A 13,100-nucleotide genomic window follows, 5' to 3' on the forward strand; every position below is an offset into this window, starting at 1 on the left:
CACCTCGGCTACACAGGCCTTGCTGAGTGACTGACTGGCTGGAGGATGGCTCATCTCCACAAAATAGTGAGAAACAATGAACTAATAGTAAAACCTCAATATAACCTTGGTTCTTTCTATCATTGTATGAACCCAGTGAGAGGATGCCTCAGATGATGCCATGCCTCACATAACAGTAATAACACACCAATGTAGCATGATGTATATTGGTAGATACTTCCTCCCTTGTAAGGTACTTTATAACAGATTGGGTTAGCATTAGTGATGGGGGGGGGGGGGAAGTTACTTTTATTTTTGACAATATACACTACCGTTTGGGGTCACTTAGAAATGCTCTAGTTTTTGAAAGAAAATCAAAAATCAAATCTATTTTGCATGAAGAAACAATCTGTCATTCATCACAAACTTTGTGAATATCTGGGTTTTCCCTCTTCACAATGCAGAAAGACTGCATCTAATCAGTGGACACCACTCGTTTTCATTACAACACACCTGTCATAACTGTTTCCTTTACTAAAGTAGAGGTTTATTATTAGTATTGCTAAAGGTACTGCATAGGTGTAAACATACATTTCTTTAGCAAGAGATAGCACTTGTATAGCCTGAGAAAGTAGCAGAAATGTGCAGAAAGTAGTTTTGAATGCATTTCATTGAAGGGAAACGGTCTTGAACATTTTTGGGAACATAGTGATATATTCTTATGTACTGTACAATGAGGAAAAGGATTACTTTCCCCTGAAGAGGCATTAGAAATACAAAATACTAGTCTTCTCCCATTTTTTTAACCATTGCCCCCACCCACAAGGTGTATAAACAACAACAACATAAGAATAAAATAAGAATAGATACAAAACAAAAAAACGTGAGGAACATAAATCAATCAACTCAAATTAGCAGGACAGTATGCAAGTGTGTGTGCATGGACTTTGCAGATGTACTTATCACCTGTGCAGCACATAGTATTTGTTTCTCCTCCTATTGCCTGTCCCAGCTGCAGCCTCAGGTGGATCAGGACAAGGTTAAGCCCCTTCCTATTGCCTGCCCCTTACAACATTAACAATGTCAACACGGTATTTCTGATCAATTTGATGTTATTTTAATGTATCAAAAAAACATGCTTTTCTTTCAAAAACAAGGACATTTCTAAGTGACCCCAAACTTTTGAGCGGTAGTGTATATCGTGTCGTGTTGACAATATCGCAATAACATTTTTGCACTAGGTGGCTGTACCTGCACCAAAACTCCAGTATTTGTCCTTCATCGTTTGTTCTCCATCTTCTCTTTAAATAGGGAGGCAATTTGTTTTTAGCACTTTTATTTCCATGACTCATCAAAACAAGTTTCATCATGGCTCTCTCTTGTCCCTCTGCAGCAGACATATATGGTGAGCAATATGTTTGGAACATCGAATCGCAATGAAATCACTGTATCCAATCGCAATACATTTATCCTGAGTGACGCAGCGGTCTAAGGCACAGCAGTGCTAGGGGCATCACTAAAGACCCGGGTTCGATCCCGGGCTGTATCACAACCGGCCGTGATCAGGAGTCCCACAGGGCGGCGCACAATTGGCCCAGTGTCGTCAGTGTTAGGGAAGGGTTTGGCCGGGGTAGACCGTCATTGTAAATAAGAATTTGTTTTTAACTAACTATCATGTGGCTGATGTGGCTAATAACTATCATGTGGTTAATGTGGCTAATAACTATCATGTGGCTGATGTGGCTAATAACTATCATGTGGCTAATGTGGCTAATAACTATCATGTGGCTGATGTGGCTAATAACTATCATGTGGCTGATGTGGCTAATAACTATCATGTGGCTAATGTGGCTAATAACTATCATGTGGCTGATGTGGCTAATAACTATCATGTGGTTAATGTGGCTAATAACTATCATGTGGCTGATGTGGCTAATAACTATCATGTGGTTAATGTGGCTAATAACTATCATGTGGCTGATGTGGCTAATAACTATCATGTGGCTAATAACTATCATGTGGCTGATGTGGCTAATAACTATCATGTGGCTGATGTGGCTAATAGCTATCATGTGGTTAATGTGGCTAATAACTATCATGTGGCTAATAACTATCATGTGGCTGATGTGGCTAATAACTATCATGTGGCTAATGTGGCTAATAACTATCATGTGGCTGATGTGGCTAACAACTATCATATGGCTAATGTGGCTAATAACTATCATGTGGTTAATGTGGCTAATAACTATCATGTGGCTGATGTGGCTAATAACTATCATGTGGTTAATGTGGCTAATAACTATCATGTGGCTGATGTGGCTAATAACTATCATGTGGCTAATAACTATCATGTGGCTGATGTGGCTAATAACTATCATGTGGCTGATGTGGCTAATAACTATCATGTGGCTAATGTGGCTAATAACTATCATGTGGCTAATGTGGCTAACAACTATCATGTGGCTGATGTGTCTAATAACTATCATGTGGTTAATGTGGCTAATAACTATCATGTGGTTAATGTGGCTAACAACTATCATGTGTCTGATGTGGCTAATAACTATAATGTGGCTGATGTGGCTAATAACTCATGTGGCTGATGTGGCTAACAACTATCATGTGGTTAATGTGGCTAACAACTATCATGTGGCTAATGTGGCTAACAACTATCATGTGGCTGATGTGGCTAATAACTATCATGTGGCTAATAACTATCATGTGGCTAATGTGGCTAATAACTATCATGTGGCTAATGTGGCTAACAACTATCATGTGGCTGATGTGTCTAATAACTATCATGTGGTTAATGTGGCTAATAACTATCATGTGGTTAATGTGGCTAACAACTATCATGTGGCTGATGTGGCTAATAACTATAATGTGGCTGATGTGGCTAATAACTCATGTGGCTGATGTGGCTAACAACTATCATGTGGTTAATGTGGCTAACAACTATCATGTGGCTAATGTGGCTAACAACTATCATGTGGCTGATGTGGCTAATAACTATCATGTGGCTAATAACTATCATGTGGTTAATGTGGCTAATAACTATCATGTGGCTAATAACTATCATGTGGCTGATGTGGCTAATAACTATCATGTGGCTAATAACTATCATGTGGCTGATGTGGCTAATAACTATCATGTGGCTGATGTGGCTAATAACTATCATGTGGCTAATGTGGCTAATAACTATCATGTGGCTGATGTGGCTAACAACTATCATATGGCTAATGTGGCTAATAACTATCATGTGGTTAATGTGGCTAATAACTATCATGTGGCTGATGTGGCTAATAACTATCATGTGGTTAATGTGGCTAATAACTATCATGTGGCTGATGTGGCTAATAACTATCATGTGGCTAATAACTATCATGTGGCTGATGTGGCTAATAACTATCATGTGGCTGATGTGGCTAATAACTATCATGTGGCTAATGTGGCTAATAACTATCATGTGGCTAATGTGGCTAACAACTATCATGTGGCTGATGTGGCTAATAACTATCATGTGGTTAATGTGGCTAATAACTATCATGTGGTTAATGTGGCTAACAACTATCATGTGGCTGATGTGGCTAATAACTATAATGTGGCTGATGTGGCTAATAACTCATGTGGCTGATGTGGCTAACAACTATCATGTGGTTAATGTGGCTAACAACTATCATGTGGCTAATGTGGCTAACAACTATCATGTGGCTGATGTGGCTAATAACTATCATGTGGTTAATGTGGCTAATAACTATCATGTGGCTGATGTGGCTAATAACTATCATGTGGTTAATGTGGCTAATAACTATCATGTGGTTAATGTGGCTAATAACTATCATGTGGCTGATGTGGCTAATAACTATCATGTGGTTAATGTGGCTAATAACTATCATGTGGCTGATGTGGCTAATAAGTATCATGTGGCTAATGTGGCTTATAAATAACAATGTGGCTAATAGCTAACAATGTGGCTATTAGCAAACAATGTGGCTAACATGTGGCTAATGTGGCTAACAGTATACATTATAGAACTAATGGTTGCTACATTCACAGTGTAATGTTTCTACAAAAATACTCCACAAAATAGTGAGAAACAATGAACTAATAGTAAAACCTCAATATAACCTTGGTTCTTTCTATCATTGTATGAACCCAGTGAGAGGATGCCTCAGATGATGCCATGCCTCACATAACAGTAATAACACACCAATGTAGCATGATGTATATTGGTAGATACTTCCTCCCTTGTAAGGTACTGTATAACAGATTGGGTTAGCATTAGTGATGGGGGGGGGGGGGGAAGTTACTTTTATTTTTGACAATATACACTACCGTTTGGGGTCACTTAGAAATGCTCTAGTTTTTGAAAGAAAATCAAAAATCAAATCTATTTTGCATGAAGAAACAACCTGTCATTCATCACAAACTTTGTGAATATCTGGGTTTTCCCTCTTCACAATGCAGAAAGACTGCATCTAATCAGTGGACACCACTCGTTTTCATTACAACACACCTGTCATAACTGTTTCCTTTACTAAAGTAGAGGTTTATTATTAGTATTGCTAAAGGTACTGCATAGGTGTAAACATACATTTCTTTAGCAAGAGATAGCACTTGTATAGCCTGAGAAAGTAGCAGAAATGTGCAGAAAGTAGTTTTGAATGCATTTCATTGAAGGGAAACGGTCTTGAACATTTTTGGGAACATAGTGATATATTCTTATGTACTGTACAATGAGGAAAAGGATTACTTTCCCCTGAAGAGGCATTAGAAATACAAAATACTAGTCTTCTCCCATTTTTTTAACCATTGCCCCCACCCACAAGGTGTATAAACAACAACAACATAAGAATAAAATAAGAATAGATACAAAACAAAAAAACGTGAGGAACATAAATCAATCAACTCAAATTAGCAGGACAGTATGCAAGTGTGTGTGCATGGACTTTGCAGATGTACTTATCACCTGTGCAGCACATAGTATTTGTTTCTCCTCCTATTGCCTGTCCCAGCTGCAGCCTCAGGTGGATCAGGACAAGGTTAAGCCCCTTCCTATTGCCTGCCCCTTACAACATTAACAATGTCAACACGGTATTTCTGATCAATTTGATGTTATTTTAATGTATCAAAAAACATGCTTTTCTTTCAAAAACAAGGACATTTCTAAGTGACCCCAAACTTTTGAGCGGTAGTGTATATCGTGTCGTGTTGACAATATCGCAATATCATTTTTGCACTAGGTGGCTGTACCTGCACCAAAACTCCAGTATTTGTCCTTCATCGTTTGTTCTCCATCTTCTCTTTAAATAGGGAGGCAATTTGTTTTTAGCACTTTTATTTCCATGACTCATCAAAACAAGTTTCATCATGGCTCTCTCTTGTCCCTCTGCAGCAGACATATATGGTGAGCAATATGTTTGGAACATCGAATCGCAATGAAATCACTGTATCCAATCGCAATACATTTATCCTGAGTGACGCAGCGGTCTAAGGCACAGCATCGCAGTGCTAGGGGCATCACTAAAGACCCGGGTTCGATCCCGGGCTGTATCACAACCGGCCGTGATCAGGAGTCCCACAGGGCGGCGCACAATTGGCCCAGTGTCGTCAGTGTTAGGGAAGGGTTTGGCCGGGGTAGACCGTCATTGTAAATAAGAATTTGTTTTTAACTAACTATCATGTGGCTGATGTGGCTAATAACTATCATGTGGTTAATGTGGCTAATAACTATCATGTGGCTAATGTGGCTAATAACTATCATGTGGCTGATGTGGCTAATAACTATCATGTGGCTGATGTGGCTAATAACTATCATGTGGCTGATGTGGCTAATAACTATCATGTGGCTGATGTGGCTAATAACTATCATGTGGCTGATGTGGCTAACAACTATCATGTGGCTGATGTGGCTAATAACTATCATGTGGCTGATGTGGCTAATAACTATCATGTGGCTAATGTGGCTAATAACTATCATGTGGCTAATGTGGCTAATAACTATCATGTGGCTGATGTGGCTAATAACTATCATGTGGCTAATGTGGCTAATAACTATCATGTGGTTAATGTGGCTAACAACTATCATGTGGCTGATGTGGCTAATAACTATCATGTGGCTGATGTGGCTAATAACTATCATGTGGCTAATAACTATCATGTGGCTAATGTGGCTAATAACTATCATGTGGTTAATGTGACTAATAACTATCATGTGGCTGATGTGGCTAACAACTATCATGTGGTTAATGTGGCTAACAACTATCATGTGGCTAATGTAGCTAACAACTATCATGTGGTTAATGTGGCTAACAACTATCATGTGGTTAATGTGGCTAATAACTATCATGTGGCTAATGTGGCTAATAACTATCATGTGGTTAATGTGGCTAATAACTATCATGTGGCTGATGTGTCTAATAACTATCATGTGGCTAATGTGGCTAACAACTATCATGTGGCTGATGTGGCTAATAACTATCATGTGGTTAATGTGGCTAATAACTATCATGTGGTTAATGTGGCTAACAACTATCATGTGGCTAATGTGGCTAATAACTATCATGTGGCTGATGTGGCTAATAACTATCATGTGGCTGATGTGGCTAATAACTATCATGTGGTTAATGTGGCTAATAACTATCATGTGGTTAATGTGCCTAATAACTATCATGTGGTTAATGTGGCTAATAACTATCATGTGGTTAATGTGGCTAATAACTATCATGTGGCTGATGTGGCTAATAACTATCATGTGGCTGATGTGACTAATAACTATCATGTGGCTGATGTGGCTAATAACTATCATGTGGTTAATGTGGCTAATAACTATCATGTGGCTGATGTGGCTAATAACTATCATGTGGTTAATGTGGCGAATAACTATCATGTGGTTAATGTGGCGAATAACTATCATGTGGCTGATGTGGCTAATAACTATCATGTGGTTAATGTGGCTAATAACTATCATGTGGCTGATGTGGCTAATAACTATCATGTGGCTAATGTGGCTAATAACTATCATGTGGCTAATAGCTAACAATGTGGCTATTAGCAAACAATGTGGCTAACATGTGGCTAATGTGGCTAACAGGATACATTATAGAACTAATGGTTGCTACATTCACAGTGTAATGTTTCTGCTGGTTGAAGATAGACATCATGGCAGTGTTGGTCCATGTTAAAAATCACCTCTGCTTGTAATAACGTTGTTGTTTCCCTTCAGAAAATGACACTGACAGACACTTCATAGCTTCGCCTATCCCCTCACTGCTGCACACACACACACACACACACACACACACACACACACACACACACACACATACACACACACACACACACACACACACACACACACACACACACACACACACACACACACACACACACACACACACACACACAGACAGACACACACAGACACACACTGCCCTCTGTGGTCAGTGTGTGTAGCTGCTGGTGTGTAGACTATAAAATTATATGATGCTGTTGCTGGGTTACAGTGCATTAATAAACATTGTATTCAGAGAGAAACAGAGAGACAGTTATCTTTCTGAGTGGGGGAAGGGGAAGATGCAAAGGCAATGTGTCTCTCTCTCTTTGTCACTAGTCATAATGGTTTGATCAGAGATCGAAGGTTATATGCACACAAAATAATCTGCACACACATACACGCGCACGCACACACTTTCACTCGTGTAAATATGTGCATGCACACTGCACGTACTGTACACCCTTGTACAAATGCAGTTGCTGTTTCTCCGGTGGATGTTGCCCTCAAACTTAGCATAAAATGTTACTCCTCAATGAAAGAGTTTTTCCGCTACTTTTGTATACCTTTTAGCCAGTAGTTCTGAGCTAGTAGGTCCCCGAAAAGTGAGTACTACGTCACATATGTGCAAATGTGTTTTTGCATTGCTGTCTCTCTCACTCTACTGTGTGTGCATCTTGCTAGCGGTCACTCTAATGGCGAGGGGCTGAAGCTCATTGGTTGAACTCAAATTGCTAGGGGGCTGTCCCACGTGGGGGAAATGTAGTGTAGGGAAAATAGCACAGCTTCCAGGAAACAGTCGCTTTCAAACGAGGGATTTCATGGCTAATTGAGGTAAGCCAAATTATGCATGAATGAACTACACATTGGCACATTGAGCCCAAAGCAGGAGGTTAAATGTAACTAAATGGAATCGAAAATGAAATCTAAGTAATCCCCCAAAAGTAATTATTTATCAGTTGAGGGCCATAAACAGAAATGCTGTATACTCCAAGAAAGGTTCAAATCTTTACCATTCTGGTATTTCAAAAAATAAATTGCTGAGGTGTAGTCACACAGTACAAATATGATAGAAATATGAAAATATGAAATATTTTATATAATTTATTTCCTATTCAATAAAACTGTATGAATAAGGCTTGAAATGATTTATATGCGTTCTAAATATAGTACAATCAAATTATAAAACAGCTAACTATGAGACTTCACCTTCCTTATAACTGTAGAATACATATTTGTATGTTTAGTGTCAGAGAAAAGGTCTCTGTTGATCAAAACGTCTGCCACCATCGCTGTGAACGTCTCTCTCGTTCCCAAATTGCCCTTCGTCTCATATTAATCTCTTCCGTCTTTAAAATCGCTGAATTGTTTATGGCTATAAATGGATCTCTGAATATGCTACAGTGATGAAACCACTCTCTCCTGCTGCACTACGATGTAAGGATTGCAGGCATGTGCTTTGTCAGTGGCTGTGTCGTAGGGGGTTGAGCAAGGAGTTGATGGACTGTCGGAAGAGTAGTTTCAGATATCACATCCCACGTTACACAGTCTCAAATTCAGTTTATAAGCGAAAACATTTCATCTACAAAGTTAAAAATACAAAGTAGTAGAAAAAGTTCCGTAGCTTGTCTTTAATTAGATATATTGGCCTAGCTATTTTGTTAGCAAAGAAATATGTAAAATATGTCGTTGTTAGCACAATTATACAATATGCATATACACACAAGCATGCGCACGCACACACACACACACACACACACACACACACACACACACACACACACACACACACACACACACACACACACACACACACACACACACACACACACACACACACAATGATTCTGTGAGGAAGCACTGTGTGTTGGCTTCCCTTAACCCTCTGGCTGGCCTAAACTGCTATGACTGATACATAGAGACAGACAGGAGAGAGAGAACGGTGGAGCGAGAGAAGAAGAGTCAGGGGAGAGAAAGAGAGTCAACGATGACTGCTTCACCATTGTTACAAAACCAGAGCTGCAGTAGACCTGTGAAATCACACTCATTGGTGACAATGGTGACACACTTCAGTTTATATTTGTAAATGACGAAAAGGGTTGTTATTTTGTGGGATTTGTTTACCATAAATATATTGACTGGTTAATTGTGCAAATAATGCACTTGTGTTTCAAGGTTTAATGTCACATGCACAAGTACAGTGGAATGCCTTTCCTGCAAGGTCTAAGCCCAACAATGCAGTATTCAATAACAATGTAATACTAAAAATAACATAAGGTAGAACAAAAACATACGAGAAATAGAAATAAGAAGAACACAAGAAAGTTGTTACGGTTTTCTATGTGCAAAGGAGAGTCGGACCAAAATGCGGCGTGTAGATTGCGATCCATGTTTAATAAACAAAAGTAAAACACGAATCAATTACAAAAACAACAAACGTAACGAAAACCGAAACAGCCTATACTGGTGTAAACTAACACAGAACAGGGACAAAAGGACATAAGGACAATAAGGACAATCACCCACGAAACACTCAAAGAATATGGCTGCCTAAATATGGTTCCCAATCAGAGACAACGATAAACACCTGCCTCTGATTGAGAACCACTTCAGACAGCCATAGATACACCTAGAACACCCCACTAAGCTATCATCCCAATACATGTGAAAAAAACAAACAATACAAAAGCACACCACATACAAAAACCCATGCCACACCCTGGCCTGACCAAATAAATGAAGAAAACACAAAATACTTAGACCAGGGCATGACAAACCCCCCCCCCCCTCCCCCAATGTGCGTACTCCCGGCCGCACACCAAAACCCATAGGGGAGGGTCCGGGTGGGCGTCTGTCCACGTGGCGGCTCCGGCGCGGGACGTGGACCCCACTCTATCAAAGTCTGTGTCCATTTTCCTCTCGTCCTCAGATAGGCGACCCTCGCCGTCGACCTTGGCCTAGTAGTCCTCACCCAGGACCCCACTGGACTGAGGGGCAGCTCGGGACTGAGGGGTAGCTCGGGACTGAGGGGAATCTCGGGACTGAGGGGAATCTCGGGACTGAGGGGAAGCTCAGCACTGAGAGGAAGCTCAGCACTGAGAGTAAGCTCAGCACTGAGAGGAAGCTCAGGCAGGTAGTTGAATCTGGCAGATCCTGGCTGGCTGGCGGTTCTGGCAGATTCTGGCTGACTGGCGGATCTGAAAGAGTCTGGCTGACTGGCGGATCTGGAAGAGTCTGGCTGACTGGCAGATCTGGAAGATCCTGGCTGACTGGCTGATCTGGAAGAGTCTGGCTGACTGGCGGATCTGGAAGAGTCTGGCTGACTGGCGGATCCTGGCTGACTGACGGCTCTGGCTGCTCCATGCTGACTGGCAGCTCTGGCTGCTCCATGCTGACTGGAGGCTCTGGCTGCTCCATGTTGACTGACGGCTCTGGCTGCTCCATACTGACTGACGGCTCTGGCTGCTCCATACTGACTGACGGCTCTGGCTGCTCCATGCAGACTGGCAGCTCTGGCGGCTTCTTGCAGACTGGCAGCTCTCGCGGCTTCTTGCAGACTGGTAGCTCTGGCGGCTTCTTGCAGACTGGCAGCTCTGGCTGCTCCATGCAGGCTGGCAGCTCTGGCTGCGCTGAACAGGCAGGAGACTCCAGCAGCGCTGTAGAGGCGGAAGGCTTTGGCAGCGCTGGACAGGTGGGAGACTCCGGCAGCGCAGGAGAGGAGGAAGGCTCTGGCAGCGCTGGACAGGCGGGAGACTACGGCAGCGCAGGAGAGGAGGAAGGCTCTGACAGCGCTGAACAGGTGAAGCGCACTGAAGGCCTGGTGCGTGGCGCTGGCACTGGTGGTACTGGGCCGAGGACACGCACAGGAAGCCTGGTGCGGGGAGCTGCCACCGGAGGGTTGGTGTGTGGATGTGGCACAGGATGGGCTAGACCGTGAAGGCGCACTGGAGATCTTGAGAGCAGGGCTGGCACAGGACGTGCAAGGCTAGGGAGGTGCACAGGAGGCCTGGTGCGTGAGGCTGGCACAATCTTCACCAGCCGACTAACACGCACCTCAGGACGAGTATGGAGCGCTGACCCAGGTGCCATCAAATCCCCGACACGCACAATTCCATGCTTAAAGCACCAACACAGCAACTCCTCTCATGACTCTCTCCTCCAATTTCCCCATTAACTCTTTCACAGTCTCTGCTTCGCTCACCTCCAACACCGGCTCTGGTTCTGGTCTCCTCCTTGGCTCCTCACGATAAACAGGGAGAGTTGGCTCAGGTCTGACTCCTGACTCTGCCACACTCTCCCTGAGCCCCCCCAAGAAATTTTTGGGGCTGACTCTCGGGCTTCCTTCCGCGCCGCCGTGCTTGTCTCTCCAACTCCATTCTCCTATAACCCTTTTCGCACTGCTCCAGCGAATCCCAGGCGGGCTCCGGCACTCTTCCTGGGTCGACCTCCCACCTGTCTATTTCCTCCTATGTCGTATACTCCAAACTTTGTTGCTCCTGCTGCCGCTGTTGCTTCTCCTGCTGCTCCTGCCTGTTGACACGCCGCTTGGTCCTGTTGTGGTGGGTGATTCTGTTACGGTTTTCTATGTGCAAAGGAGAGTCGGACCAAAATGCGGCGTGTAGATTGCGATCCATGTTTAATAAACAAAAGTTAACACGAATGAATTACAAAAACAACAAACGTAACGAAAACCGAAACAGCCTACACTGGTGTAAATTAACACAGAACAGGGACAAAAGGACATAAGGACAATAAGGACAATCACCCACGAAACACTCAAAGAATATGGCTGCCTAAATATGGTTTCCAATCAGAGACAACGATAAACACCTGCCTCTGATTGAGAACCACTTCAGACAGCCATAGATACACCTAGAACACCCCACTAAGCTATCATCCCAATACATGTGGAAAAAAAAACAATACAAAAACACACCACATACAAAAACCCATACCACACCCTGGCCTGACCAAATAAATGAAGAAAACACAAAATACTTAGACCAGGCATGACAAAAGTAAGTAAGCTACAGTTTATTCGGAAAGTATTCAGTCCCCTTGACTTTTTCCACTTTTTGTTACGTTACAGCCTTATTCTAAAATTGATTAAATTGTTTTTTTCCTCATCAATCTAAACTCAATACCCCATAATGACAAAGCAAAAACAGGTTTTTAGAAATGTCTGCTAATTTATAAAAAAAATACCCTTTACTCAGTACTTTGTTGAAGCACCTTTGGCAGCGATTACAGCCTTGAGTCCTCTTGGGTATGACGCTACAAGCTTAGCACACCTTTCTTCTCTGCAGGTCCTCTCAAGCTCTGTCAGGTTCGATGGGAAAAGTCGCTGCACAGATATTTTCAGGTCTCTCCAGAGATGTTCTATCGGGTTCATGTCCGGGCTCTGTCTGGGCCACTCAAGGACATTGAGACTTCGACCCCAGTCTGAGGTCCTGAGTGCTCTGGAGCAGGTTTTCATCAAGAATCTCTCTGCACTTTGCCCTTTTCATCTTTCCCTCGATTCTGACTAGCCTCCCAGTCGCTACAGCTGAAAAACATCCCCACAGCATGATGCTGTCACCACTATGCTTCACCGTAGGGATGGTGCCAGGTTTCCTCCAGATGTAACGCTTGGCATTCAGGCCAAAGAGTTCAATCTTGTTTTCATCAGACCAGAAAATCTTGTTTCTCATGGTCTGAGAGTCCTTTAGGTGCTTTTTGGCAAACTCCAAGTGGGCTGTCATGTGCCTTTTACTGAGGAGTGGCTTCCGTCTGGCCATTCTACCATAAAGGCCTGATTAGTGGAGTGCTGCAGAGATGGTTGTCCTTCTGGAAGGTTCTCCCATCTCCACAG

The 13,100-nt window shown here is 42.5% G+C and overlaps 1 protein-coding gene across 1 annotated transcript in view; it reads left to right on the forward strand.

Moving 5' to 3' along the window:
- LOC135539680 (voltage-dependent L-type calcium channel subunit alpha-1D-like) overlaps window positions 1-13,100 on the forward strand; it is a 123,509-nt gene that overhangs the window by 26,510 nt on the left and 83,899 nt on the right. The window lies entirely within an intron of this gene.

This window comes from Oncorhynchus masou, chromosome 5 (genome assembly GCF_036934945.1).
Source record: "Oncorhynchus masou masou isolate Uvic2021 chromosome 5, UVic_Omas_1.1, whole genome shotgun sequence".
Classification (NCBI taxonomy): domain Eukaryota; kingdom Metazoa; phylum Chordata; class Actinopteri; order Salmoniformes; family Salmonidae; genus Oncorhynchus; species Oncorhynchus masou.